The 24701-nt window shown below is 50.7% G+C and overlaps 1 long non-coding RNA gene across 1 annotated transcript in view; it reads right to left on the bottom strand.

Moving 5' to 3' along the window:
- Positions 1-7033: 7033 nt before the first annotated feature.
- Positions 7034-24701, bottom strand: part of LOC140386052 (uncharacterized) — a 40363-nt gene continuing 22695 nt past the window's right edge. The window contains exon 3 of the long non-coding RNA XR_011933563.1: positions 7034-7138. This is a non-coding gene — a long non-coding RNA (uncharacterized lncRNA). The remainder of the gene's footprint in view (positions 7139-24701) is intronic.

Here is a 24701-nt window from a genome sequence, read left to right as displayed (position 1 = left end):
AGGGTGATGGGAGGGCAAGTGAGTTGGTCCACCTGGCCAGGTGCCAGCCTCCAACAGTTGGACCCATGCGGTCCATGCCACCTGGCTGGGGGGAGGAGGGGATATGGGCAATGATGACATGTCGTCGTTCCCCTCCCCCCCACCAGGCCGTCATGTTTTCAGATCATCCAGCGATGTTGGCCGCCGTGGTGGCAGCCGCTCATGTCTATGTTGCCCTGGATGAGGAGGAGGAGGAGGAGGAGGAGGAGCGTGCCAGAGAGGCGGCGCAGGCTGCCGCAGAGGGGCAGGCGGCAGCCGCCCAGGCTGGAGGAACACCTAACCGACAGGACGAGGAGGGGAGGAGGACGTCGCGGCCCCATGGCAACGGAGGCACCCGAGGGCGCCCAGTGTGTACCGGCCCCGGCAGTCATACCAGGACCTCACGGACCGGGAATGCAGGAGGAGACTCCGGATGAGCCGGGAAACCGTGGCACACATCTGCCACCTGCTGGCACACCTGTCACCGCGTGGCACTGGCGGGGGACACCCTCTCCCCGTGTCCGTCAAGGTTACGGTGGCCCTGAACTTTTATGCAACGGGGTCATTCCAGGCACCGAGTGGGGACCTGTCCGGCATATCGCAGACATCGGTGCACCGGTGCATCCGGGCAGTGACCGATGCCCTTTATGCCATGGCGCACCGCTACATCCGCTTCCCCGTGGACCGGGCCAGCCAAGATGCCCGGGCCGTGGGCTTCTCTGCCGTGGCTGGGTTCCCCATGGTCCAGGGCGCGATCGATGGGATGCACGTCGCCGTGCGGCCACCTGCAGATAACAGGGCCGTGTTCACTAATAGGAAGGGGACCTATTCGATGAACGTACAGGTGGTCTGCGACCACCGCATGATGATCCTGCACGTCTGCGCCCGTCACCCAGGCAGTGTACACGACTCATTTGTGTTGTCGCGGTCATCCATCCCCGGCATGTACGAGGGACGCCATCCCCGGCTGAGGGGCTGGTTGCTGGGCGACAGGGGCTACCCATTGCGATCGTGGCTGATGACGCCTATACGGAGGCCACGCAATGAGGCGGAGAACCGCTACAATGATGCCCATGTAGCGACAAGGGGAGTGATCGAGAGGTGCTTTGGCGTGCTGAAGATGCGTTTCAGGTGTCTGGACCTCTCTGGGGGCGCCCTCCAGTATCGGTCAGATAGGGTCGGCCGCATCATTGTGGTGTGCTGCGTCCTGCACAACATAGCCCAGCAGAGGGGCGATGTGCCGCAGGCAGAGGAGGGCGGAGTGGAGAAGCAGCAGGAAGAGGCACAGTCCTCCCCAGATGAGGGTGATGGGGGCAATGGTCAGGGCAGACGGGGTAGACACAGGCGGGTGGCTGTCCACCGTTACCGGCTGGCCCAGCGGGCACGGGACAGACTGATAGACGCCCGCTTCACTGACTAGATGGGCGTGGGAATCGGGTAGTATGGCCACAGACCGCACACCATGGCAACAGCCGACCACCCACACCCCCCACCCATCCACCCACCCAGCACCCTCACCCCCCTCCCCAACCCCACACACCCCACCCGCATGCACACCACCCCCCCCCATTGCCGATCCACCGGCGGCACAATGGGCCGGGCTCACCCAGTTGCGGGTGGATGCGTGTCTATCGCAGGCCATGGAGGATGATGACAACCCGCCCTGCGATGAGCTCCTGGCTCTACATCGTTGGACTATGTCTGACCCATGGCCACAGTACCACCATCCACCCGGACCATCTCTGCATGCAGCTGTGACACTGCAGCGCACGGTCCCGTCCTCTGCCCGGGGGATGTTGATGGCGGCCCAGGGGGAAGGGGGCAGACTCACCTGGGGCTGAGGTAAGACCACCCCTCACACACACACTTGCGCTCAACGTACATGACACGCCCGCACACTTTGGACAGAGCGCAAAGGCAGCTTCGGTAGGTGTAACATTGACTTTAATAACCAAAGGAGTTCATGCACGTGCCCTAGCCCCTAAAACTCATCTGTGCCCTGCACCCGTGCCAACTTACTCAGTGTCTAATTGTTTGGCCTTATGGGCCCTTTGACTACGTCTACGTGGTTCCCCAGACGGTACAGCAGAACTGGAGGTGGACTCCTGTGATTCCTGCCCTCTGACACTGGATCCCTTTGGCCGCCGTTTCCTGGGGCGTCCTGGCCTAGATGGGCCAGGCTGCGGCCCGGGCGACTGGGATGGCGAGCTGCCAGCCTGTCCTGCCCGTTGCCCACCCGATGCACCTGGGACGGAAGGGGGGAGTCCGAGGTGTCGCGGTGTACCGGGACCTCCCCTACAGAGGGAGCCGGGACGGACCACACCACCTCCTCCTCCCTCGGGGTGCCCGATGGCCCCCAGGCCTCTACATGGGTGGGGGATGCGAACGGACTGGCCATCCGACGCCCCCCCGACATCTGGCGCTGCCAGTCCTGGAGGCCCGTGCTGGTATCGACAGGGGTCTGCAGGTTTGCAGCCATGGAGCCCAGGGTGTTGGCAAACCCTGTCTGTGACAGTGCGACGCCGGCTCGCACATGGCCACTGGGGCCGATGCCCTCAGCGATGGCCTGCTGAGACTGGGCCATGGCCTGCAGAGACTGGGCCATGGCCTGCTGAGACTGGGCCATGGCCTGCTGAGACTGGGCCATGGCGTTGAGCGCCTCTGCCATCTGGCGCTGGCACTGGCTCATGGCCTCCTGTGAGAGGGCAGCCATTTCCTGGGCCACAGACGCCGCCTGCACGGAAGGCCCCAGGCCTCGCAAACCGTTCCCCATGTCTGACACCGTCGCAACCATTGCCTCCACCGCGGACGCCACCCGTGCGGTGTCAGCCTGGGTGGCACGCATGACCGGGACTACTCCCAGCTCCTGGACGCGGGTGGACTCCTCCACCTGCGACCGCAGCCGCCGCAAGCCGCCCGTCACCCTCTTCGCTCGTCTCCGGGTCGGTGGTTGCATCGGATCTATGTGTGGGTGTGGTAACTGCAGGAACCCGGGATCCATCTGGGCGGCAGATGTTCGCTTGGCCTAGGCTGCCCTCCGACCGCCCGGTCCCTCTGCTGCTCCTACCTCCACCTGCTGTACCGGGACGGCTGTGTTGTGCGCACATGTGAGTGTACCAGACGCCTCATCACTAAAGTGCCCAACCGTGGTGAGTGTTTCTGCGATGGTGGAGGGTGTTGGTGACAGCAGTGGCGTTGTGTCGTGCTCTTCGTCCCACTCTGAGTCCATGGCACTTTGGGGTGGGGGTTGGTCTCCACCCATCCACTCTGAGTCACTGTCCGGTATTTCGTCTTCCTGGGCAGTGCTGTCCCGGGTAGTGCTGTCCCGGGTAGTGGTGTCCTGGGTAGTGGTGTCCTGGCTCGGATGTGACGGGGGCCTGTGGCTGCCCCCCTCATCGCTGGGTGGTCGCTCCTGCATGTGACGGGGGTGTCGTCTCCCTGTTGCTCCAGGTCTCTCCGTCTCCCGTGGTGTGCGAGGGGCATCCTGCGGGCGTCGCATGCTGGAGGGTCCGGGTCTCTCCGTCTCCCGTGGTCTCCGAGGGGCATCCTGCGGGCGTCGCATGCTGGAGGGTCCGGGTCTCTCCGTCTCCCATGGTCTCCGAGGGGCATCCTGCGGGCGTCGCATGCTGGAGGGTGCGGTCTCTCCGTCTCCTGTGGTCTCCGAGGGGCATCCTGCGGGCGGTGTGCATCTGCGGGGATGGGTGCCTGGACGTTTCGTCCTGCGATACACAATGAAGCATGCATGGTTAGACATCAGGCAGTGATCAGGTGATACGGGGGAGGGGGATATAGGGGAGGGGGGATATGGGGACGGGCTGTCGGTGGCTCACTTGCTGGTGGGCCCCCGACCTCTGCATCAGCAACCTCCCGGTCCTCAGGTCCGCCAGCCAGTTCCAGGGCCCTTTCCTCATGTACGGTCAGTGGCCTCTCATCAGCGGGCCCTCCTCCAGTCCTCACATGCTCCCTATTGTTGTGTGCGCGCTTCTCCTGTGGGGGTAGGGGGGGGGGGGTGGTGGCAGGGGTAAAAGGCAACAGTGTTAGGCAGGTATATGAATGCACGCCATCGGTTGCGCGTGCATTGCAGAGGTTACGGTTAGGGCTGGATTCACTTGGGGATATGGGGGAGGGGGGGATATGGGGGAGGGGGGATATGGGGGAAGGGGGGGATATGGGGGATATGGGGGAAGGGGGGGATATGGGGGAAGGGGGGGATATGGGGGAAGGGGGGGATATGGGGGAAGGGGGGGATCTGGGGGAAGGGGGGGATCATGGGGGAAGGGGGGGATCATGGGGGAAGGGGGGATCATGGGGGAAGGGGGGATCATGGGGGAAGGGGGGGACATGGGGGAAGGGGGGGACATGGGGGAGGGGGGGACATGGGACATGGGGAGGGGGGACATGAGACATGGGGGAGGGGGGACATGGGGGAGGGGGGACATGGGACATGGGGAGGGGGGACATGGGGAGGGGGGACATGGGGAGGTGGGACATGGGGGAGGTGGGACATGGGGGAGGTGGGACATGGGGGAGGTGGGACATGGGGGAGGGGGGACATGGGGGAGGGGGGACATGGGGGAGGGGGGACATGGGGGAGGGGGGACATGGGGGAGGGGGGACATGGGGGAGGGGGGACATGGGGAGGGGGTACATGGGGGAGGGGGGACATGGGGGAGCGGGGACATGGGGGAGCGGGGACATGGGGGAGCGGGGACATGGGGGAGCGGGGACATGGGGGAGCGGGGATATGGGGGAGGGGGGGATATGGGGGAGAGGGGGATATGGGGGAGGGGGGATATGGGGGGGATAGGATATGGGGGAGGGGGGATATGGGGGAGGGGGGATATGGGGGAGGGGAGGATATGGGGGAGGGGGGATATGGGGAGGGGAGGATATGGGGGAGGGGAGGATATGGGGGAGGGGGGATATGGGGGAGGGGGGATATGGGGGAGGGGGGGATATGGGGGAGGGGGGATATGGGGGAGGGGGGGATATGGGGGAGGGGGAGATATGGGGAGGGGGGGATATGGGGGAGGCTCACCCTGCCTGCTCTGACGAGGTCGTTCACCTTCTTGTGGCATTGGGTGCCTGTCTGTGGTGTCAGGGCCACAGCGGTGACGGCCTCTGCCACTTCCCTCCACAGACGCCGGCTGTGGCGTGGGGCAACTCTGCGGCCGTGCCCGGGATACAGGGCGTCCCTCCTATGCTCCACCGCGTCCAGGAGCGCCTCCACATCGCGTGACTCGAACCTCGGGGCTGAGCGACGGCCAGCCATCCAGTCGGGTGTTGCGGTCGGGTGTTCCGGTCGGGTGGGGGGGAGCAGCGCGGCCTTATGAGCCGTCACGCCGTGCAACGCGTATGACGCTGCACGGCGTGAACCACTGCGCAAGCGCGGATCCCGTTACGTCGCTGCTAGCCCATTTCGGGCCGGAGACTATCGACCCATTTTTCTGACGTGACGCAAGTGGGATTTGCGCCTTTTTTGCGCCGATCGGCGGACTTTCCGCCGATAACGGAGAATTTCGCCCACTATCTCTGAATTGCTAAAGTATACAAAAATCTATTGATCTCGGTCTTGAATATACAAAGTTCGCAGCTCCCCGGGATAGGGATTTCACAACTCCTTGAGTGAAAAAATTCCTCCCCATCTTAGACCTGGACAAGATTCAGGCTTGGAATGAAAAGTGGCAAATAACATTCCTGCCACAAACGTGCCAGTCAATGGCCATCTCCAACAAGAGATAATCTAACCATCGTCCCTTGATATTCAATGACATTGCATCTCTGAATCCCCACTATCAACATCCTGGGCTTACCACTAACCCGAAACTGAACTGGCTACCAAAGCAGGTCAATGCCTTGGAATCTCTGTAATGAGTAACTCACCTCCTGGGGGATGGGGGTGGGGGGTGGAGACCCCCTATTAGGATAGCTACATGGAACATGAGGGGCTTGGGAGGCCCAGTGAAGAGGTCGACGGTGTTTGCGCACCTGAAATGTTTGAAGGCTGATGCAGTGATACTGCAGGAGACTCACTTGAGGGTGAAGGATCAGGTGAGGCTTAGGAAGGGCTGGGTTACTCAGGTGTTTCATTCGTGTTTTGATGGCAAGGCACTGGGGGTTACAGTCCTGGTTAGTAAAAGAGTACGGTTCCAGATGGAGAAAGTGGTGACGAATCAGGGAGGTAGGTATGCAATAGTGACAGGGGCATTGGTGGCATTTTTGATTTGATTTGATTTATTATTGTCACATGTATTAGTATACATTGAAAAGTATTGTTTCTTGCATGCTGTACAAACAATGCATAGCGTACATAGGGAAGGAAGGAGAGACTGCAGAATATAATGTTACAGTTATAGCAAGGTGTAGCGAAAAGATCAACTTAATACACGGTAGGTCCATTCAAAAGTCTGATGGCAGTAGGGAAGAAGCTGTTCTTGAGTCGGTTGGTACGTGACCTCAAACTTTGGTATCTTTTTCCTGACGGAAGAAGGTGGAAGAGAGTATGTCCGGGGTGCGTGGGGTCCTTAATGATGCTGGCTGCCTTTCCGAGGCAGCGGGAATTGTAGACAGAGTCAATGGATGGGAGGCTGGTTTGTGTGATGGATTGAGCTACATTCACGACCTTTTGTAGTTTCCGGTGGTCTTGCGCAGAGCAGGATCCATACCAAACTGTGATACAACCAGAAAGAATGCTTTCAATGGTGCATCTGTAGAAGTTGGTGAAAGTCGTAGCTGACATTCCAAATTTCCTTAGTCTTCTGAGAAAGTAGAGTCATTGGTGGGCTTTCTTAACTATAGTGTCGGCATTGGGGACCAGGACAGGTTGTTGGTGATCTGCACACCTAAAAACTTGAAGCTCTCACCCTTTCTACTTCGTTCCCATTGATGTAGAGAGGAGCATGTTCTCCACTATGCTTCCTGAAGTCGATGACAATCTCTTTTGTTTTGTTGACATTGAAGGAAGGTTATTGTCATCGCACCAGTTCACCAGATTCTCTATCTCATTCCTGTACTCTGCCTCGTCATTGTTTGAGATCCGACCCACTATGGTGGTGTCATTTGACCTTTGGTTCCCCACTGTTCTGGAAAGTTTTTTGTGTCTTCCATCATTTCATGCGCCCTGTAGTGGTGGAAAACAGGTGGCTGGGCCTAGGTTATCTTGGGAGAGGCTGCGCATCAGTTTCCCAGTGACGGAAAACATCTTTTCATTAAGAAGGACAGAAATGGCTCATGCATGATTCCTGGCCATCAGAAGCAGGATTTTAATTCAACTCATTGATAAGTCAATTGACATTTATTACCCCTAAATCCATTATCTTTGCCAGGGGCCTCCCATGGATAGGCTGGGTGGGAGCACCGTATCTATTTATACGATAGGCTAAAAGTGATTTGAGATGGTATAGTTTTGCTAAAATGATTTATTGATGCTATTTAAAAGGGATCATGATGAGTACATGGTTTTCAGAAAACAGACTGTTCTGTGTCTAGCTATCTTGGAGCCTCTCGGTCATCTGACCCCTAGTGTCATCATTAACATCATTGTGATCTCATTAACACAACCATTAGCCATTGCTCTCCAGTGTCCCTCGGACTCAGGCACTCTCTGCTTGATTGAAGATCACGAAGGACAGGTCTGCCCTTGCCTCAAACGCCCCTGCCCTCCACCCCCATTCCATGATCCATGATCCCCATTCTGCTTTCACTCACTTTCCTCTGGGGACCCAGGTTAGACCTGGACCCCTGGTGGGTGAATAGCCACCAGTTGTCACCACTCCCACTGTGTTGAAATCAATAAGGAGCCACCAGGTAGCATAACCATCAGGAAGGTGCTATTTCCTATTCCATAAGACCCGAAGACCAGAAGACACAGGAGCAGAATTAGGCCACTCGGCCTATCGAGTCTGCTCCGCCATTCAATCATGGCTGATATTTTCTCATCCCCATTCTCCTGTCTTCTGCCCATAACCCCTGATCCCCTTATTGATCAAAAACCTATCTATCTCTGTCTTAAAGACACTCAGTGATTTGGCCTCCACAGCCTTCTGCGGCACAGAGTTCCACAGATTCACCACCCTCTGGCTGCAGAAATTCCTCCTCATCTCTGTTTTAAAGGAGCGTTCTTTTGTCCGAAATGCTGTCCTCTGCTTCTAGTTTTTCCTACAAGTGGAAACATCCTCTCCACATCCACTCTATCCAAGTCTCGAAGTACCCTATAAGTTTCAATAAGATCCCCCCGCATCCTTCTAAACTCCAATGGGTACAGACCCAGAGTCCTTAACCGCTCCTCATATGACAAGCTCGTCATTCCAGGGATCATTCTTGTGAACCTCCTCTGGACCCTTTCCAAGGCCAGCACATCCTTCCTTAGATACGGGGCCCAAAACTGCTCATAATACTCCAAATGGGGTCTGACCAGAGCCTTCTACAGCCCGAGAAGTACATTCCTGGTCTTGTATTCCAGCCCTTTTGACATGAATGCCAACATTGCATTTGCCTTCCTAACTGCCGACTGAACCTGCACGTTAACCTTAAGAGACTCGTGAACAAGGACTCCCAATTCCCTTTGTGCTTCTGATTTCCTAAACATCTCCCCATTTAGAAAATAGTGTATGCTTTTCCACATTGTATTCCATCTGCCATTTCTTTGCCCACTCTCCTACCCTGTCCAAGTCTTCTGCAGCCCGCCTGCTTCTTCAATACCTGCCCCTCTACAGATCTTTGTATCATCTGCAAACTTAGCAACAGTGCCTTCAGTTCCTTCTTCCAGATCATGAATGTATATTGTGAAAAGTTGCGGTCCCAGCACAGACCCCTGAGGCACACCACTAGTCACCGGCTGCCATCCTGAAAAAGACCCCTTTATCGCCACCCTCTACTTTCCCCATCATAATTTCTCCTCTCTCCACATCTAAGGGATCCTCATTCAGTTTCTGGCTTTGATAATCTGTTTCTGTTCCTTGTGAGCTTATCCTTATATTGTCTTATCTCTTTCTTCATCAATGTCTTGGTTCTACCTCCCACTATTTTGATAACTTCATAAGCCTCTTCCTTTAATACTATCTATAACTGCTCTTGTTAGCCATTGTTGGACTGCTTTTGGACTGCTTTTCTTTAAGAGATAGTGCATCTTTTGTAAATTATGAATTAATTATTGAAGTAATTGCCACTGCTTATCTACAGGCATGTCATCAAATATAGTTCCCTATCTGTTTTAGCCAACTCATCTCATACCAAAGATTTTGTTTTGTTCAGATTTAAGACCCAACATTGGACTTACATAACTCATTCTCAAACTCAGTGTACGATCTTGTTATTGTGAGGAACTTATTAAATCCTTGCCTGTTCCTTGTTCCTCTTTTTAAATTCTTGTCCTGCAACATTACGTGGGCAGCACGGTAGAACAGTGGTTAGCACAGTTGCTCCACAGCTCCAGGGTCCCAGGTTCGATTCCCGGCTTGGATCACTGTTGTGCAGGTTCTGCATGTTCTCCCTGTGTCTGCGGGGGTTTCCTCCGGGTGCTCCAGTTTTCTCCCACAGTCCAAAGATGTGCAGGTTAGGTGGATTGGCTATGCTAAATTGCCCTTAGTGTCCAAAAACATTAGTTGGGGTTACGGGAATAGGGTGATGGTGTGGGCTTGGGTAGGGTGCTCTTGCCAAGGGCCGGTGCAGACTCGATGGGCCGAATGGCTTCTTCTGCACTGTAAATTCTATGATTCTACGACAGACTTTTGGTTTTGAGATTGTGTTTTCTCCTCAGCTGAGCTGGTGGGCATTCTCTGTGAGACTGTTTTTCCAAATTAGTTTTGATAGAAACTGCAGAGCTGAGCAGAATTCTTTCGGATCTCGCTCCCAGAAGGGGTGGAATTCTCGCTCAAATCTTAGCTGGAACTCCCTTCAGCTAAACAGAGCAGTTAATGAGCATTCAAAGCCTGAAGATAGAGCTGGGGAGGGGGAACCTTCCTGTTTCTGTAATCCTCTCCCATTAAAGTTACCAGACCACCTGAAGGCCTTGCTAAAACTGATGCGCTGATATTCTGTTGGTGAGTCTGCTGAAGCTGACCACATACCAGAAACTGAGCAGACCTGACGTGCATCTTCTGTGGGTAAGGCTCATCTCAACACAAGCGTGTCCCTAGAAGGGATCACACAGGCTGAGAATCTGGCCCGAGTGGCCCAGCTTGAGGATCCCAAACCAACCGATGGTTTCCAACACCTCACATTCTGAAGAGATCACCGCCTACAAAGACCTCAACCTCAGCAGTGAAGATCCTCAAATCTCACATATCTTTTAATCTCTGTTATTTTTGAATATTTTCGACCCCTCCACCAGGTGCCTGTCTTGTGTGTGTCGGGGTGGAGGGTGGGATGGGGTTTGGGGGACAATTAGATTAGTACACCATTGTTCCATTCTTACCATTACATGTTCATCTTTTAATCTTGTTATAAATAATCAGTTTTGTTAATATTTCAGTTACTAATCTGGGGCGAGATTCTCCGACCCCCCGCCGGGTCGGAGAATCGCCGGGGGCTGGCGTGAATCCCGCCCCGCCGGTTGCCAAATTCTCTTGCACCAGAGATTTGGTGGGGGCGGGAATCGCATCGCGCCGGTTGGCGGGCCTCCCCCCCGCGATTCTCCAGCCCGAATGGGCCGAAGTCCCGCTGCTAGAATGCCTCTCCTGCCGGCGTGGATTAAACCACCTCTCTTACCGGCGGGACAAGGTGGCGCGGGCGGGCTCCGGCGCGGGGTGATCTGGCCCCCACGGTGGCCTGGCCCGCGATCGAGGCCCACCGATCAGCGGGCGGGCCTGTGCCGTGGGGGCACTCTTTTCCTTCCGCCTTCGCCATGGTCTCCACCATGGCGGAGGCGGAAGAGACTCCCTCCACAGCGCATGCGCGGGTATGCCGTGAGCGGCCGCTAACGCTCCCGCGCATGCGCCGCCCAGCAATGTCATTTCCGCGCCAGCTGGCGGGGCACCAAAGGCCTTTTCCGCCAGCTGGCGGGGCGGAAATCAGTCCGGCGCGGACCTAGCCCCTCAAGGTTAGGGCTCGGCCCCCCCAAGGTACGGAGGATTCTGCACCTTTGGGGCGGCGCGATGCCGGACTGATTTGCGCCGTTATTGGCGCCGGTCGGCGGACATCGCGCCGATACCGGAAAATTTCGTGCCTGAGACTCATTGGAGCTGGCAAAGGTCAAAGATCTCAGGAAAATACACAAATTATTGATTAATTCACTTATCTTGGGACTCTGGGGTCTGTGAAACTGGAATTGACCACACACTTGCCCAGGGTATTGTAACATTATGATTACTATTCCCTTGAAGTTCCCTAACTTCAAAGCTATTCATTAATCCTTTCTCATTGCACAATATGATGTCAAAAATATACAGTACCCTTGTTAGTTCCTCAACACACTGATTTAAAACTATATTATATATGTCCCATGAATTCATCCTCTACAAAACATTTGATTTTCCCAGTCTATATGAAAATTAAAGCCCTCGATGATTACCATGTTAAACTTGTTACCTCCAATTTACCCCCTGTCTGACAACTAGTATCAATTGCTCCCACCAGTATTTTCTGTCCTTGTTTCTTAGTTTGACAAACCTATTCTACATAGGGCAGCACGGCAGCACAAGGGCAGCATGGTAGCACAAGTGGTTAGCACTGTGGCTTCACAGCGCCAGGGTCCCAGGTTCGATTCCCCGTTGGGTCACTGTCTGTGCGGAGTCTGCACGTCCTCCCAGTGTCTGCGTGGGTTTCCTCCAGGTGCTCCGGTTTCCTCCCACATTCCAAAGACGTGCAGGTTAGATGGATTGGCCGTGATAAATTGCCCTCAGTGACCAAAAAGGTTAGGAGGGGTTATTGGGTTATGGGGATAGGGTGGAACTGAGGGTTTAAGTGGGTCGGTGCAGACTCGATGGGCTGAATGGCCTCCTTCTGCACTGTATGTTCTATATTTTGATTTTCCGAGCCAATATCCTTTCTCTCACCTGTCTTTATGCTTTATTTTCAGGGCCACTCTCCCCCATTCTTACCCCAACTTCTTTTTCCATGTTGCCTACCTCTTCTAAACGTTCAGGATCCTGACATATTTAACTTCCTACACTGCTACCACATGTCTTTAATGGCTCTAAGGCGAAACTCATTAGTTTCTATATGTGTTATTATTTCATCTATTTGGTCGTAAATGCTTCATGTATTCAGATGTAGCACTGTCAGCTTGGGTCTTTGTCAATTTTTCCCTGATGTCACTTTGTAGCCCTTTGAAGATAATGGACCAACATAATTGTGGAAAGAATGGATTTCAAAACAGGATATGTATATCCAGAATCATCCCAGCTGGCATGAAACCTTGTAACTTGTGAATTTAATGCCAAAATGTTTCACTAAGGCTCAGAGAAATCTGGTTTCACAGAAGGATTTTCACACAGCTCTAGATTGTTACATTCATTATTTATATAATACACAATGCTGATAAATTGTTGACCTTGCTAAGTGCAGGTTAATAAAACAGTTATTGCCTCTGCATCTTGGATAAGGGAAGGATTTGCTGCATCAGTCTAAAAAATTACATGCATCTTCTAACAAGTGCAGGCTCCACAAGTATGTGACCCAAGATTTGGTCATATTCTTCACTTGGTTGAATGCTTATAAATTATTTGGTATTCCAATTCCTTGGACAGATCTTCAATGTAATCTAAAGTGATCGTGAACGAAAGGGGCTTGAGAGATAATGTTGGGTTGTCTAGCAGAGGCCGGAATTTTCATCTGTACCTTTACCGTAGCTGCTGTGTGATTATTTATTTTAAACACACCCTCAGGCCCACATGTACTGATTAAAATCAGAGGCTTATGCCATGGACTGGTTTGGCAGAGTGTGATGGGCCTCAAGTCTTGGCTTTCCCACTTTGCTCCCTTTCGATGAGGTGGAAGCTGAACTTAGAATAGTCAGACTATATACGGGAACTGGCTGAGGAAGCAACAGTAACTTGCATTTACACTTTTTACATGCAACATCCCAAGTGTTTCCCAGAAGAGGAAGAAGAAAGGAAATTGATTTAAGGAGTATAAGAGCTGATATAAGGATGAACTGAGGGCCAGCATGTCTATGAGTGCTTGGTAACTGCAGGGTAGGAGATGGGTAATTGAGATTTGAACAAGCTGAAGATTGTAGGTTGGGAGCTAACAAATAGACATTTGAAAAATTCTTTCTGGAGGTGGCCAAGGCAAAGCTAAGGGTTTAAGTGGTGTGATCGGCAGGGTAGAGGTGAACTGTATTAAAAATGTGGAAGTTTACACAATCATGATTATGGCAAGCGTGTTGATTTGTTGTTTAATTGTGCTCAGGTCGAAAGCAATAATTGGGGACTCACCTATGCTCACAGGACCAGGCAGTGTTTTTGTTGTGTTGAAGGCGCAGAATATATAAAAAAGCTCCATAAGCAATAACTTGCAACTGCACAGAGATTTAGCACCAGCTTTCAAGCCTTCATCTCCTGGTGATCTGTCTTCCATCAGCTAGGATGAGGGGTATCAAGTTCAGGTAATTTCTCCTTATTTTGAGAAATGTTCACGTTTGTACCATGAATGACTTTCAGCATACTTAACAGAAAATTAATAAATATATATATTGATATGACAAACTAAAATGTAAGGCATCATCACAGTCTTTGCTGCCATCAAAGAATCAATACTGCAGAAAAGAGGTACCATTGATTTTACATTGTTTGTAGTTTTATGCTAGAGACACTGAAATTACCAGCCCTTCGACTAACAGCTTAAACTACCATTTGTCTCATTTATTATTGATCTACCAGCGCTACAGCAATGAAAATGTACCACACACAGCCTTGAGACATTGTACATTCCTCAGATTAACCAATTCGCACCAGATTTTGAATCATAGAACGATACACAAAACAAAGATGGCATTCAGCTGATCATATACATGTCTGTTTAACTTGGGACTGGATCGGTGCACAATGTAGGGGCGTGATGTGGTAAAGTACGTGACAATGTGATGCTCTAAGGTCTGGGGAGGTTTTAGCTCCCAAGTTTCATTTATATGCACAGCTTGGATTCCCAACCTGTTTAGTTCTGTTGGCTGGACAGCTGGTTCATAATACAGAGTGAGGCCAACAGCGCGGGTTCAATTCCTGTACAGGCTGAGGTTATTTATGAAGGCCCAGTTTTCTCAACCTTGCCCCTCGTCTGAGGTGTGGTGATCCTCAGGTTAAATCACCACCAGGCAGCTCTCTCCCTCAACGCGGAAAACAGCCTATGGTCATCTGGGACTATGATGACTTTACTTTCCTCACATTGTTATATTTTTGTGATTATGCTTTCTGTGTAGTTAAAGAAAACTGTATGTGCGTGTGACATTAAACCGGGAGAAAGTTACTAGACTCTTTGAGGTTCAAGCGATGAAAGCTTCAAGCTGTTAGGTGCGCATTTGTAATGAGAGGTTATAATGGGTTTGAATTACAACTAAATAGGTTGGATCTGAAAGTTGCATTGTGAGATAAGTGGGAAACTTGGTTTTTCAATGGTTGAATTTCAAAAGGGGAATATTTTAATCTTACAAAGATTCCACGAGTAAACAGGAATAGGTATATTAAATCTTACTGATCTGAAAGTAGAGGCAACATAGAAAACATGGAGGGTTTTTATATTTGAGTTCAAAATGGTGCTCAAGGACAATGGAACCTGTGATGAAAGGGGAAAGAAAGTTTTAGGAAAGGGATGTTTAAATGAGTTGCTGTGGGGAAAGGCCTGAAAACCAACACTTTTGTGTGGGATGTTGAGAAGCTGAGGAAGTTTTGAATTGGAGGCAGCCACCAGTGTAAAGACAGGAGAGCCTCCGATTAAAGGAAGCAGTTTGTTCTGAACATCCTTTTGGAATTCCACAACAGAGTGGTAGTATCTGAGAAGTCGTGAAGTGTCCTATTATTAAAGTGACAACCGTTCTTTGACTTGGGTAATATTTACTGGATTTTATGGTTAAGAATCCATCAGGTCATTACCACATTGTTGTTTGTGCCAGTTCATTGTGCACAAACTGATTGCTGGTTTTCCCGCATTATAACAGTGACTACACTTCAAAAAGAATTTAATTGATGTAAAACACTTGAGTGTTCTGAGGTAATCAATGGAAAATTTTTAATTTATTTTTCAAACACATTCCCTTTTGAGATTCACCTCTGTTTTGTGAAAAAAACCTTTGCTGTAGAAGTCTGTATTGGGCAGGCGGGCAAAATAAACAATAGTGGATTGGCAGCTAGTTTTCGCTATTTCAAAATAAACTGTAATATCTCAGAAGTGTCTTTCTTTTATTTATTTTTTTATAAATATTTTTATTCTCCTCCTTTTTCACATTTTCTCCCAAATTTACACCCACCAACAATAAGTAGTAACGAATAGAATGTCAATCCCTATATCAACAACAATCCCATCCTGCTACCAAACCCCCAAACAGCAGCCCGCATGTTAACATAAATAAATACCAAAAGGAATCAGGAATCACCCATAGTCACCATTAACACATACAGTCCCCCTCCCCCAACCCTCTCAACACCCCCTTAATGTTCGATGTAATCCAATTCTTGAAAGTGCATAATGAATAATGCCCATGAATTGTGGAACCCCTCCATCCTTCCCCTCAGTTCAAACTTAACCTTCTCAAGAGTCAAGAATTCCAGCAGGTTCCCCCGCCACGCCAGGGCGCAGTGTGGAGAGGTTGCTCTCCATCCTAACAGGATCCGCCTTCGGCCGATCAACGAGGTGAAGGCTACAACTACTGCCTCCGCACCCGCTACCAACCCCGGCTGGTCCAACACCCCGAATATGGCCTCTGAGTGCCTGGGTCCAGTTTCACGTGCACCACTTTAGAGATTATCCTAAAAACCTCCTCCCAGTAATCCTCCAGCATTGGACAGGCCCAAAACATGTCAAAGTGGTTTGCGGTGGTTTGCGGGGGCCCCCCCACAGCGTTCACACACATTTTCTACCTCCTCAAAGAGCTGGCTCATCCTCGGTGTCCTCCTTTTATAAGGGACCAAATTAAGTTAAGCATTTCTTGTGGGACTTAGACCGAGTTCAACATTTTAACGTGGAGTAATACCACTCAGAAATGTGAAGGGAAGGGTCGAGCTAATGCTTTGAACGGAAGTAAGTTCTGATAAAGAATTTCCATCATAAATGATTAAAATAACAACTTTTTCCAGAGGTTGTTGCTATTTAAATTGTGCTGGAAGAATAGATAATTTGCAGTAGTGAAAAATGCCGATGTACTTGGAAGAAAATTCAATTGGTTAGTTGGTACTTTTAAAAATGCTTTACAAACACTTTCCATTAGGCTGCATCGATAGCAATGCAATTACAAATCATAATGATGTAACAATTACCATGTAATAGTCAGGTCTCTATTACAGCAGTATACTGTTGCACTTCTGGAGTTAACAATGCATTACAAATGAAAACCTTATTGGCTGCAATGTAAGCAGAGATGTCTTTATGACACGAGTTTATTGACAGCAGTTTATTAATGAGGTATGAAAATATGATCTAGTTGAAGACAAGTTAATCAAATTTGATTTGGAGGTTGCCAATGGAAAGGTAACTGGATGGGTGGGAGTACAAGGCTGATTTTCCTCTGTCTTTCTGTGTTGGCCCCCCATGAGATTGGTAAGAGCAATATGATCAGAGGCTTGTACCGTTGTTACCCCTTGCATCTGATGGCCATATTCTCTGCACCTCCTGTGCTCGTGGTAAAACTTAACCTGAAACACATTTTTGTTTCACAGTGGCCAGGATTGAAGATTAATTTTAGGCAATAGAGAGTACAATATTGACAAATTCTTCTTGTGGCTTTATCTTCCAGAATTTTATTTGATTTCTTTAATTGCCTGGTCACATTGTCTGAGAGTTACATGTTTTGAGTCTGCTCTCAATCTCAGTTCCCTTTCTAAGTCTCCTCTGTCAATTCAGTTCCTTCTGTTACATATTTTTGAAACACAATTTTCAACCAAATTACAAGTGTTATATTTGCTGTCAGCAATCATGACAAATATTCAGGTAGTTTGTAACAGAAACATAAGGGCAGGAGTAGGCCATTCATCCCATCAATCTGGATCCGCCATTCAATATGATCAAGGCATCCACCTCAAAGCCTTTTTCCCCATGCTATCCCCACACCCCATTATCTCACTGACATTTAGGAATATGTCAATCTCTACTTTAAACAGACACAATGACTGACCTTCCACAGCCTTCTTGGGTAGAGAATTTCAAAGATTCACAATCCTCTAAGTAAAAGGATTGCTCCTCATTTGGGTCCTAAGTAGCTTCCCCCTTACTTTAAAATGGTGTCCCCTGGTTCTAGACTCCCAAACTAGGGGAAACATCTTTGTCTGTCCCTTTAAGTATTTTATGGGTTTCAATGTGATCACCTCTCATTCTTCGAAATTGTAGAAAAAAACAGTCCTAGATTCCCTGGTCTCTCTTTATAGGACAGTCTTGCCATCCTCGGAAGAGGTCTGGTGAACCTTTGTTACATTCCCTCAATGACAATAATACCCTTCCTCAGGTAAGAACAAAGAACAATACAGCACAGGAACAGGCCCTTCAGCCCTCCAAGCCTGTACGGTCATGATACCAAACTTTGCCAAAACCCTCTGCACTTCCTCTATCTCTCTATATCCCTCTATACACATCCTATCCATGTGTCTGTCAAGATGCTTTTTGAAGACTTCCGGTTGCGGTGATGCCTTGCTAGCCGCACGTTTCGGCGGCTCCAGCTCCGACGGACCTTCGGGCTCTTTTAAGAGCCCCAACGGGGAATTTTTTGACGACGCAACCCGGTGTGGGGTGTGAGAGAAGGGAGTCCCCCCCCCCAATGAAGGAGAAAAAAACCAGCGGCGGCGGCTGCAGCGCGAGGAATCGTCGACCAAAGGGTCAGAAAGAGAGAAGCACAAGATGGCGGCGGAGAAAGCGCAGGCGAAATGGGGGCCTGAGCAGGATGAAATTGTGAGAAGGTGCGTGGAGCTGCTGAAGAGGGAGGTGCTGACCCCGATGATACAGGCAATTGGGCTCAAGGAGGCACTAAAGACCCAGGAGACAGAGCTCCGCGTGGTGGAGCAGAAGGTGATAGATATTGAGGACGAGATCCTGGGCCTGGCGGTTAAGACACAGACGCACGAGGCACTTCATAAAAAGTGTACTGAAAGGATCGAGGCCCTAGAAAACGGAGCGCGAAGGAAGAACCTTCGGATACTGGGTCTCCCTGAGGGTGTGGAAGGAGTGGACTGTGGAGCTTATGCAAGTACGATGCTGAGCTCACTGATGGGTGCGGAGGCCCCTACGGGCCCCTTGGAGGTGGAGTGGGCACATCGGATCCCAGCGAGAAGACCAAAAGCGGTAGAACCACCCAGGGCGATAATCGTGCGATTTTACCGCCTAAAGGATAGAGAAGAGGTCCTGAGATGGGCTAAAAAGGTGCGGAGTAGCAGATGGGAGAATGCAGTGGTACGGGTGTACCAGGATTGGAGTGCGGAGGTGGCGAGAAGGAGGGCGAGCTTTAACCGAGCCAAAGAGGTGTTGCATAAAAGGAAGGTGAAGTTCGGGATGCTGCAGCCGGCAAGACTATGGGTCACGTATCAGGAGAGACACCATTATTTCGAGACGGCGGAGGAAGCATGGACCTTTATCAAAGAGGAGAAATTGGATCGGAACTGAGGGACTGATGCTGCAGGAAATGTTATTGTTAATGTCATGGTTGAAGTTAATTGAGAAGTAAATTGGGAAGGGGGGGAGACATTGGGAAATGTGGGCGCCGGTGAGGGGGGAAAGACGGGACATAGTTGGAGAATGGGGAAAGGGAGGGGGAGGGGAAAGGGAGCTGCGCCATAAGAGGCGGGTCAGGTAAAGGGATGTTCCCGCGCCAGAAAGAATAAGGCGGGAAGACAGGCGCAAGGCGGATAGGAGTTCCCCACACGGGGGGGGGGGTCGAGGAGTGAGCAGGAGTAGCCGGGGTCAGTTGAAGTCAGCTGACTTACGGAAGTAATATGGGGGGAGCAATCACGCTAGAAAGAGATCTAGCGGGGGGGGGAGGGGGGGGGGGGAACAACTGGGCTGCTGCTGCGGAAATCCAAAAGGAAATGGCTAAAGAGTGGGTGGACGGGGATGGTGTGCGACACTGGGGGAGCGAGCGGGAGCACGGAGGCGGGATATGGGACTGGCCTAGAGAAGGTAATGGCTAGTCGACACGGGAGGGGGGCAGGTATCCCCCTAGTGAGGCTGATCACGTGGAACGTGAGAGACCTGAACGGACCGATAAAAAGGGCCCGAGTGCTCGCGCATTTGAAAGGACTAAGGGCAGACGTGGTTATGCTCCAAGAGTCGCACCTAAAGGTGGCGGACCAAGTTAGGTTAAGGAAAGGATGGGTGGGACAGGTGTTCCACTCAGGACTAGACGCAAAGAACAGAGGGGTGGCCATTTTGGTGGGGAAACGGGTAGCATTTGAAGCAAAGTACATCGTAGCAGATAGCGGAGGTAGATATGTAATGGTGAGTGGCAGGCTGGAGGGAATGGAGGTCGTGTTGGTTAATGTGTATGCCCCAAACTGGGACGATGCGGGATTTATGAGACGGATGCTGGGGCGTATACCGGACCTGGAGGTAGGAAACTTGATTTTAGGAGGGGACTTTAATACGGTGCTGGACCCGGGGCTAGATAGATCCAGCTCAAGGACCGGAAGAAGGCCGGCAGCGGCCAAGGTACTTAAGGGATTTATGGACCAAATGGGGGGAGTGGATCCATGGCGATTTCTTAGACCTAGGGCTAGGGAGTTCTCCTTCTTCTCCTAAGTCCATAAAGTGTACTCCCGGATAGATTTTTTTGTTTTGGGAAGGTCGTTGATCTCTAGGGTGGAAGAAGCTGAGTACTCAGCCATAGCGGTTTCGGACCATGCCCCACATTGGCTGGACCAGGAATTAGGAGAGGAAAGGGAGCAGAGAATACTCTGGCAATTAGATGTGGGACTGATGGCGGATGAGGGAGTGTGTGCAAGAGTGCGGGGGTGTATTGAGAGATACCTGGAGGTCAATGACGACGGCGAGGTCCCTGTGGGAGTGGTATGGGAAGCACTAAAAGCGGTGGTCAGAGGAGAGCGGATCTCCATTGGGGCCCACAAAAGGAAAACAGAGGCCAAGGAAAGGGAAAGATTACTGGGGGAGATTTCAAGGATGGATAGGGAATTTGCAGAGACCCCGGAGGAGGAACTGTACAGGGAGAGGAGACGACTCCAGACGGAGTTTGATCTTCTGACCACCAGAAAGGCGGAGGTACTGTGGAGGAAGGCACAGGGGAGGAGGTATGAATATGGGGAAAAGGCTGGGGATCGCCTGTTGGCTCATCAATTGCGAAAGAGGGCAGCAGCGAGGAATTAGAGATGAAAGGGGAGACACGGTGCGAAGGGCAGGAAAGATAAATGAGGTGTTCAAGACCTTCTATGAGGGACTGTATAGGTCTCAACCCCCAGAGGGAGAGGAGGGGATGCGGCATTTCCTGGACCAATTGAGGTTCCCGAAAGTGGAGGAGCAGGAGGTGGTAGGCCTGGGTGCACCGATTGGGGTTATTAAGGGACTGGGAAGCATGCAAGCAGGGAAGGCCCCGGGACCAGACGGGTTCCCGGTGGAATATTACAGAAAATATGTGGACTTGTTGGCCCCGTTGATGGTGAGGACGTTCAATGAGGCCAGGGAAGGGGGGACTCTACCCCCGACGATGTCGGAGGCGACGATATCGCTAATTTTGAAGAGGGATAAAGATTTATTGCAGTGCGGGTCCTATAGACCTATTTCATTATTGAACGTGGACACCAAATTGTTGGCAAAGTTACTGGCATCGAGGATAGAGGACTGTGTCCCGGGGGTGGTGCACGAAGACCAGACAGGGTTCGTAAAAGGGAGACAACTGAATGTTAATGTGCGACGACTATTAGGGGTGATAATGATGCCCCCAGTGGAGGGGGAGGCAGAGATAGTGGCGGCAATGGATGCAGAGAAGGCATTTGATAGGGTGGAGTGGGAGTATTTATGGGAAGTGTTAAGGAGGTTTGGGTTCGGGAACGGGTTTATTAGCTGGGTTAGACTTCTTTATGGGGCTCCAACGGCAAGTGTAGTTACAGGTCGACAAAGATCGGAGTATTTCCGACTATATAGGGGAACAAGACAGGGATGCCCGCTGTCTCCATTGTTGTTCGCGTTGGCAATTGAACCTCTGGCCATGGCGTTGAGAGACTCCAGGAAATGGAGAGGGGTGATTAGAGGGGGAGAAGAACACCGAGTCTCGTTATACGCAGATGACCTATTGTTATACGTGTCGGACCCAGCGGGGGGGATGATAGAGGTTATGCGAATTTTGAGGGGGTTCGGGGATTTCTCGGGGTATAGGCTAAACATGGGGAAGAGTGAATTATTTGTGATACACCCAGGGGACCAGAGTAGAGAGATAGAAGGCTTGCCTCTAAGGAAAGTGGAAAGAAACTTCCGATACCTGGGGATCCAGATCGTTAGGAGCTGGGGAACCTTGCACAGACTTAATCTGACACGGCTGGTAGAACAAATGGAGGAGGACTTCAAGAGGTGGGACATGCAGCCTCTGTCGCTGGCGGGCAGGGTGCAAGCAATCAAGATGATGGTCCTCCCGAGGTTCTTATTTGTATTTCAATGTCTCCCTATACTAATCACTAAGACCTTTTTTAATAAAATAGACAGGAGCATAACGAGCTTTGTGTGGGCAGGGAAAGTTCCGAGAGTAAGGAGGGGGTTCCTTCAGCGTAGTAGGGACAGAGGAGGATTGGCACTACTGAACTTGGGCGATTACTATTGGGCCGCCAATGTGGCAATGATACGTAAATGGATGATGGAGGGTGAGGGAGCGGCGTGGAAAAGACTGGAGAGAAAGTCCTGTAAAGGGACGAGTTTAGAGGCGTTGGTGACGGCGCCGCTACCCTTCTCACGTAAAAAGTTTACCACGAATCCGGTGGTGGCGGCAACACTGAATATCTGGGGACAGTGGAGGCGACAGAGAGGGGTGCGGGGAGCCCTGGTGGGGTCCCCAATCAGGAACAACCATAGGTTCGCCCCAGGAAGAATGGATGGAGGATTTCAGAGCTGACACCAGTTGGGAATTAGGAGGGTGGGAGATTTGTTTATAGATGGGACTTTTGCTAGCTTGGGAGCATTGGAGGAAAAGTATGTGTTGCCCCGGGGAAATTTCTTGAGATATGCAGGTGAGGGCGTTTACTAGACAACAGGTGAGGGAATTTCCGTTGCTCCCGACACAGGGGATTCAGGACAGAGTGCTTTCAGGGGTGTGGGTCGGAGAGGGCAAGGTGTCAGAGATATACCGAGAGATGAGGGAAGAGGGGGAGGAGTCGGTGGGCGAACTAAAAGGAAAGTGGGAAGAAGAACTAGGGGAGGGGATAGAGGAGGGTATGTGGGCTGATGCCCTAAGCAGGGTAAATTCCTCTTCATGCGCCAGGCTTAGCCTGATTCAATTTAAGGTGCTACATAGAGCACACATAACGGGAGCAAGATTGAGCAGGTTCTTTGGAGTGGAGGACAGATGTGGGAGGTGTGGTAGGAGCCCGGCAAACCACGCACATATGTTTTGGGCGTGCCCGGCACTGGAAGGGTATTGGAAGGGAGTGACGGGAGTGATTTCGAAGGTGGTGAAGGCCCGGGTCAAACCAGGCTGGGGGTTAGCTCTATTTGGAGTTGCGGATGAGCCGGGAGTGCAGGGGGCGAAAGAGGCCGACGTTGTGGCCTTTGCGTCCCTAGTAGCCCGGCGCAGGATCCTACTCATGTGGAAGGAGGCGAAACCCCCCGGACTGGAGGCTTGGGTAAATGATATGGCGGGGTTCATTAAACTGGAGCAGATAAAGTTTGTCCTGAGAGGGTCGGCTCAAAGGTTCACCAGGCGGTGGCTGCCATTTCTCGACTACCTAGGGGAACATTAGAGGGAAGACAGATGACCAGCAGCAGCAACCCACGGGGGAGGGGGGAGGAGGGGGGGGGGGGTTTAGTTTAGTTTATGTCAAAAGATAATGGGGTTTTGTTATTTGTGTATTGTTAAAAATTTCTTCATTGTTACGTTTGCTTTGTAAGAGGGGGAAAATTGTTGATTGGAAAAAATTTTCAATAAAATATATATTTTTTAAAAAAGATGCTTTTTGAATGCCGTTAATGTATCTGCTTCCACAACCTCCCTAGGCAATGCGTTTCAGGCACTCACAACCTCTGCGTAAAAAAACCTGCCTCCTACATCTCCTCTAATCTTTGCCCCACAGACCTTAAACTATGCCCCCTGGTGACTGACCCCTCCGCCCTGGGAAAGAGTGCCTGCCCATCCACTCTATCCATGCCCCTCATAATCTTGTAGACCTCAACAGGTCGCCCCTCAACCTCCGTTGTTCTAATGAAAACAGTCCAAGTCTATTCAGCCTTATAGCTAACACCCTCCAGACCAGGCAACATCTTGGTAAACTTCCTCTGCACCCTCTCCAAAGCCTCCACATCCTTCTGGTAGTGTGGCGACCAGAATTGTGCTCAATAATCCAAGTGCGGCCTTACCCCGGTTCTATACAACTGTAGAATGACTTGCCAGTTTTTATACTCGATGCCCCGTCCATTGAAGCAAGCATTCCATATGCTTTCTGGACTACCTTGTCCACTTGTGTTGCCACCTTCAAAGATCCAGGGACCTGCACGCCCAGATCTCTCGGACTTTCTATATTCCTCAGAGTTTTACCATTCCGGTATATTTCCCCTCTATGTTAGACCTACCAAAATGCATTACCTCACATTTGTAAATTTGTAAGGGGACCAAAACTGCACACAATGTCCCAGTGCAGTTGAACCAAGTTTCTATACAATTGAAGCAAGACTTTGTTTCCTTTGTATTCAAATCTTCTCGCAATAAAGACTAAAATACCATTCGCCTTTCTAATTGCCTGCTGTACCTGCTGGTTAGCCTTTAGTGCTTATTGACTAGGACACCCAGGTTCTCTTTGTACTTCTGCGCTTTCTCATTTCTTACCATTTAGGAAGTACTCTGCACCCTCCACCAAAGTGGATTATCTCACATTTTTCCATATTATATTCCATCTGCTGTGTTCTTGCCCACTCACTAAGTCTGTCCAAATTCTCTTGAAACCGCTTTGCATTTTCCTTGCAACACACATTCCCACCTCGCTTTGTATCATCCGCAAACTTGGAAATATTACATTTGGTCTCCACATCCAAATCATTGATATATATTTTGAACAGCTGGGGCCCCGAGTACTAACCACTATTCACAACCTGTCAATGTGAGAATAACCCTTTTATTCCGACTGTTTTCTGCCTGCTAACCAATCCTCAATCCATGACAATATATTGCCTCCTATCCCATGTGCTTTAATTTTGTTAACCAAACTCCTGTGGGGGACTTCATCAAATGTCTTCTGAAAATCCAAGTATACTACTTCCTTTGACTTCCCTTTATTAATTCTGTTTGTAACACCCTCAAAAAACTCCACCAGGTTTGTCAAATGCGATTTTCTATTCATAAATCCAGTTTGAATATGTTGAATCAGATCATTACTATTCAAGTATCCATTTATCATATCCTTTATAAT

Source organism: Scyliorhinus torazame, chromosome 11 (genome assembly GCF_047496885.1).
Source record: "Scyliorhinus torazame isolate Kashiwa2021f chromosome 11, sScyTor2.1, whole genome shotgun sequence".
In the NCBI taxonomy this organism is placed as follows: Eukaryota; Metazoa; Chordata; class Chondrichthyes; order Carcharhiniformes; family Scyliorhinidae; genus Scyliorhinus; species Scyliorhinus torazame.
The sequence above is the reverse complement of the archived record's forward strand: the minus strand, read 5'-3'. Positions and strand labels throughout refer to the sequence as shown.